Below are 6,422 nucleotides of genomic sequence, written 5' to 3' on the forward strand. Positions count from 1 at the left end.
GATAAAAGCATGCATAAAAGTGAAACTCTTTAGCATTCATATTTATGCACGGTATTTTTTTTGACAGCCTCAACTCAACACAATTGTAAAACTTATACCACTTGCGTACGTACACAACTGACAATAATCTGGTTGATCTAAACGTGTAAGTAATGACAAGAGCAGTGACCGTGTCGTTCATTTAGCTATCAGAGCAGATTGGTCGCGTGGCCGTTAATTAACAGTTTTGTTTGGGCAGTCATCAAACCGACGCCGTCTGGATGCCGGTGTGGACAGAGTTAATCACACCAAAACGGGCTTCTTTGTTCTTGATTTGACATCCGATATCCGCGATAGACAGATGCCGGATTAGGCAAATGTTAAGTCATAATAAATTAATGGTCGCTGCACGGGACCATAAAGCTGTGCCGGTTTAGACAATCCAGTTTAGACATATATATATATATATATATATATATATATATATATATATATATATATATATATATATATATATATATTAGACAAGAGCACGTAAGAACATAACATAAACACGGCTATACACGCACACACGCTATTAGATGTCAATCGCAGAGAGTTACTAACAGAGACACACATAAACACACCTACACAGCCTAAGCATAACAACACGCACACATACCACACACATGGGCACATGTACATGCATAAATACACATATCCTACTAACACAGCCCATAGATACATGGTTTCATGCAGATGAAAGCATGCAGTCTACACAAAATGTCGTGTAGACAGCAATAAAGATAGAATGCTGGTAGGCATATATACGAACAAAAACACATTCTAACAATAAGGAAATGCTTTGTTTGTTGCGCTAAACTTTATTGTTGCTGTCACCTGATAATATAACTAAAACGATATTACACAAAGCAATAACACAAACACAACAAACAGAAACATCATTTCCTCCACCAGCACCAACACCCACTCCATCATCCCCGTCATCAAAAGCAAAAAGACAAAATAGAAATGAAAATGTCTTACGAGATATTCTGCTTCAAATCCTCCAGGCTGTCTCCTGATGTTCTCTATGATACCTTCAAGTTCTGAGACGTCACAACCTTCTTCTGGCAGATTGAACGGAGGAGGAGCTGGTTGATCAGCATTGTAATATGTGTTAGAATCCTGAACGTCCTCCTCTTCATCTGTCTGTTCGCCTGCAGGTTCTCCTCTATCAACTATCGGCACTACATCACTGACGTTTGTCTCGTCTATGTCAAGGGTTTCAGTTGAAATTCTTGCAGATGGTTCAACATTGGCGTAGATAGGTCCTTCAGCTGCACCATGTGCCTTTTCTGAAAATTATTTAAAAGTCTTTCGGTTTTGTTTGTTACATATGTACTGTCGTTTGTAGAATGTTTTCAGTATTGTTCAGTATTGTTCATCTTTATATTGGAACTAATATTAGAAACCTTGGATATTTTCCTAAATCATATCAACGTAGACGTAATAAGAATCAGAATCAGAAGCCGAGGAAAAAGCATCATCTGTTTTTGTGCGCTACCCACTCGAAAGGAAGAGAGGGAAGGATCGGGTCGAGGAAACTGACGTGTAATTCACCCAAATGTAACCAAAGATACAAAACTAGCATCACATATATGATGAAAACCACAATAAAAACATATTTCATTGGTGTACTCTCTTGCTGTCTTAACCATTCAATTCACCTGCCCACTTAAGCCCAAATGTCATTCGAATCTGTGCAGTTTGTTCGAATCCCGTTATTATATAAACTGGGCCCGGTTCATGTTCGGCTTGGTGGATTGCTTAGTTCCTGAGTGTACGTTCTTTGTTTTGAAATATAACAGCATAAATAAAACAAGATATCCCAACGTAACTCAACGATTGGTTCGTAGCTTCGTATTTACGTGCATATTATCAGCAAGCTTTGAGAGGTAAAAGCGTCAGAGGCACGCGTTCTCGTATTTGACAATGACAATGATTTATGGTGTAGCAACATTGAACTATATCGTAGTGGCAGCCACTTTCCGTGTTATGTGCAGGAGTACAGTATTGTCAAGGCAATTGTAGGAATGACGTTCATTCAAGTGAAGTAAGCAAGTTAAAAGTTAAAGTTTGTTTTGTTTAACTACACCACTGGAGCACATTGATTAAATAATCATCGGCTATTGTATGTAAAACATTTGGTAATTTTGACATATAGTGACATATAGGAATCTTTTATATGCACTTTTCCACAGACAAGAAAGCACATACCACAGACTTTCACCAGCTGTGGTGCACTGGCTGGAACGAGAAAACACTAATCAGTTGAATGGATCCACTGAGGTTGTTCAATCCTGCGACGCACACACGTTAGGTGAGCGCTCTACCGATTGAGCTAAATCTCGCCCCGATGAAATATAGCTACTTTTAATGTTATGTGGATACAGGGATACAGGTTTGTCAAGGCAAGTTTAGGAATGACGTTTATTCAGATGAAGTAAGACGGACAATGCGTATTTGTACTGCAGATTAATTAGTTGTCATTTTATCAATGAAACAGGGATTCATTAGAGAAGGTGACAGTATCTTATTCAAAACATCCGCGGGCTCTGTCTTGTGCAGAAATATGAGTTTGGTTTGACAATGACAATGTTTGTTGTTTTGAGGTCTCTAGGGAATATAAATATCGAGGAGACGTACCTCGTATGTAGGGGCAGGATGAAACCCAGTTGTAAAACACTCACCTGATGCACTGTCGGTCTGGGATCGATCCCCGTCGGAGGACGCATTGGAAAATTTCTCGTTATAGCCAGTACACCGCGACTGGTATATCAAAGGACGTGGTGTGTGCACATATAAAATATCCCTTGCTACTAATGGAAAAAATGTAGCTGGTTTTCTCTCTAAGGTTATACGTCAAAATCACCAAATCTGTGAAATCTAATAGCCGATGAGTAATAAATCAATGTGCTCTAGTGTTGTCGTTAACAATAACATTTTTAACTTTACCTAGAGTGTTTTCAGTCTTTTCTGGAACAGGTATCTGCTCAGTATGATATTTTGGGTTCAGTTTTCGTCTCCTGAAATGAAATACTGAAGTTAAAATTGATTAGGACCATGCAACAATTATCGTGTCCAACGGGATAGATCCTACAAATCGATGATCGTATGTTTAACATCTATTCAATATCTGCTTTCATAACATGAAACCAAATGAAAAACACCAACATATTTATAGCCATTGCATCATTGAAATGATAGCTTCATATACAGTTAATAGTTTAATCACAGATTAAATTTTTTTATAATTGATAATAGGAACGTGACTGGCTTCTATTAATTCTCATCATTCAATTGCAGGGTTATCTGAACACATATGTTTCTTTGTAAGGCTGTGTTTTGTTTTGTTTTGCTTTTGTTTTGTAATTGGGTTTCTTCGGGGGGGGGGGGGGGGGGAGGCACTCTGATCTAACCAGTTTACAATGTGTTTGGGTTGTAACAGAAAAAAAGAAGAAGTATTTAACGACGTGATTAGCAATAAGGGATCTTGTATATGCACCATCTCACAGACAAGATACTACATATCGTGGTCTTTATTACACAGGTTGTGGAGCACTGGCTGGGACAAGAAATAATTCAAGCAGTAAGGGATCTTGTATATGCACCATCTCATAGACAAGATACTACATATCGTGGTCGTTATTACACAGGTTGTGGAGCACTGGCTGGGACAAGAAATAGCTCAATGGGCCCACTGGTGAGATTCTATCCTAGACTGATCGACCTACGTCCTGCCATCAGATCTACTAATGGAGACAGGCAGATAGGACAATGTGTTTTCATTTGAATAAAAGACTTCTCGGCAGCTGCAAACAGCGGCCATTATAGATTATAGATTATACAACGAAACAACTGCGAATTTGAAAAGTGTTATGTTTGAATTTGTATACAAGTACAAAACTGTAATATACATTTGCAGCAAAATCGAAAAATATATTTACCTGACAAATACGATGATAACGATGACCACAGCTATGAAAACCAATGCAGCAACAATGCCACCAACTGCAGATCCAACTGGGAAATCAGTTGATGCTGCAGACTCTACTGCAATATACACAAACTGTAATTACCACACATTCCAAGCCCTAATGAAATATCTTAAGTCCACTGATTGTATAATGCTTACAAAGTAATGGTCCTACAACGCCCCACCCCCCCTCCCCGAACCCCCCAAGAAAAAAAACAAAAACAAACCCAAACAACACTTAAAAAATTGCAACAGCAACAACAAGCAATCCCCTAAACAATAGTTTTGACCAGTGCCTAAGGAACAGGTATGGTATGGTATGGTATGGTATTCTATGGTGTAGTATGGCATGGAGTCAAATCTGTTTAGGACATTAAATACTATATCTTTGTTGATGCTTTGTTTGCAGATGGCAAGGAAAAATAACGGCAGCTGGCATTGCTCAATGTACTGAAAGTTAATATTCTTATTTATGTTATGGTTGCCATATTCTACATTACATTACACACATACACACACATCATACCACACTCTCACACAACATGTCACACACACACACACACACACACACACACACACACGCACACACAACCAAACGTAGTTATCTGGACCTGTTATTCCGTGAGCCCAGATTATTACAAGGTTATATATTGACCTAAGTTAAGTACTATGTTTACTAAATGCATGATATATAGTGTATACCTTTCGAGCAGGTTGCTCCTTGCCATCCTGATACACATCCAGCAACACACTGACCAGTCTCATGGTGACAAGAGTCCGTGTTGCTACAGTGTCTGTCTGAACACATCATTTTACAGTTATCGCCATAGGTCGTATTACTGCAATCTGAATCAGACAACATGTGTGTGTTTTAAGGAACAATAAAAAAGCAGCAGGAAGCAAAACATTTAACAACAACAACAAAAAATCCAACAAACAATTAAAACAGAAAATAAAACACTCCAAGAGAAAGAACAAAAGAAACAACAACACTACATAAAGTTTATAGCAATGCTGATGACGTGTTTTTCAATATAAATATTAGATGAGAACCTGATTAATGGTGGAAACCATAACCCATCACTTCCACTGTATTAAATATATGTATGGGATTATTTGCATTCCGCTGAAAGAAATGTTTTTGCAGTACTTACTGTCAGTACATGTAGCACCTTGCCAACCAGGCAGACATTCTCCTTCACAAGATCCGGTCATGTGATCACACGGTGCCTTGTTGTCTTTACAGTGTCTGGCATCACACAACAATGAACACCCTGGTCCATATTTCCCGTCACATCCTGTATTGTAAAAGTATTATTTATATAATTAATTTATGTCATGTTTGATTGACCGACTGATGTTTTATTTCTGTGTTAAGATTGACCAACCGGTAACAAGGAAACTGACACTGACATGCATACGAATAACATATCACATTTATATATATATATATATATATATATATATATATATATATATAATGCATGTGTCACAATTTCGCCTTCTCAACACGTGCCCACTAATTGGCCAGTGTTGGAATCGAATACAATACAAAGTGAACGTGCCTGTCTTGGTTCGGCTACCCCTTTCGGTCGTAGACTTCCAAAATCAAATCCCCAAATAATAAACGGCAGTTAAACTTTCTAAGACCTAAATTAATTACCAGGCCCGGGGGGGGGGGGGGGGGGGGGGGGATGCACCCACTTTTGTGAGACGTTTTTCATATCACATTAATGTTTGCCATTGTAACCAAAATCTGATATAAAGTTGGTACCCGATCCGTGAGATGATTAGACGACGAACTTTACTTGCCCTCACACTTTAACTCCTCTAAATATTTCGTTCTACCTTGAAACCATACGATTCCCAAACATAGAACACTTATAAATTTACAAAATAGAAATTATATTATCTTCTCTCAAACTCTCAAGAAATAATAATATCTACCCATTAAAACATATTTCGGAATCCTCTCAATGGTCAATAGAAAATAAGATTATCAATAATTTCTGGGTTTTACTGTGATGCGAAACATGACAGTACACTGACCCCCCCCCCCCCCCCCCCCCCCTACATACATTATATACAATTTTACTATTCAACCAGTAATTTACCCATTAAATTAATGTCTGACCGTTGTCAGGTCACGTATAATAAGTCTAAAAACAATTAGGGAGAGTGAGTCATTCGCAAAACAAAATATACAAAAATACAATACAACACAAAATATGCTTATCACCTCGTTTGAAAATACAGAAGTGACATAGTGTCATCACAAATCACAATGGCTCTCATTGGTCAAAATCAATGACTTGTTAACAAAAATAAATGATGATTGGACAATACTGCATAACATCCTTTCGTAAAAATAACGAAGATCAACGACTACACTCAATTCCACTTAACTATAGCCAACAATTGCCGA

The 6,422-nt window shown here is 37.9% G+C and overlaps 1 protein-coding gene across 1 annotated transcript in view; it reads right to left on the reverse strand.

Moving 5' to 3' along the window:
• The window catches only part of LOC121387135 (receptor-type tyrosine-protein phosphatase epsilon-like), a 128,025-nt gene that overhangs the window by 3,216 nt on the left and 118,387 nt on the right, over positions 1 to 6,422 (reverse strand). The gene's annotated exons all lie outside the window — the stretch shown is intronic.

Source organism: Gigantopelta aegis, chromosome 13 (assembly GCF_016097555.1).
Source record: "Gigantopelta aegis isolate Gae_Host chromosome 13, Gae_host_genome, whole genome shotgun sequence".
NCBI lineage: Eukaryota > Metazoa > Mollusca > Gastropoda > Neomphalida > Peltospiridae > Gigantopelta > Gigantopelta aegis.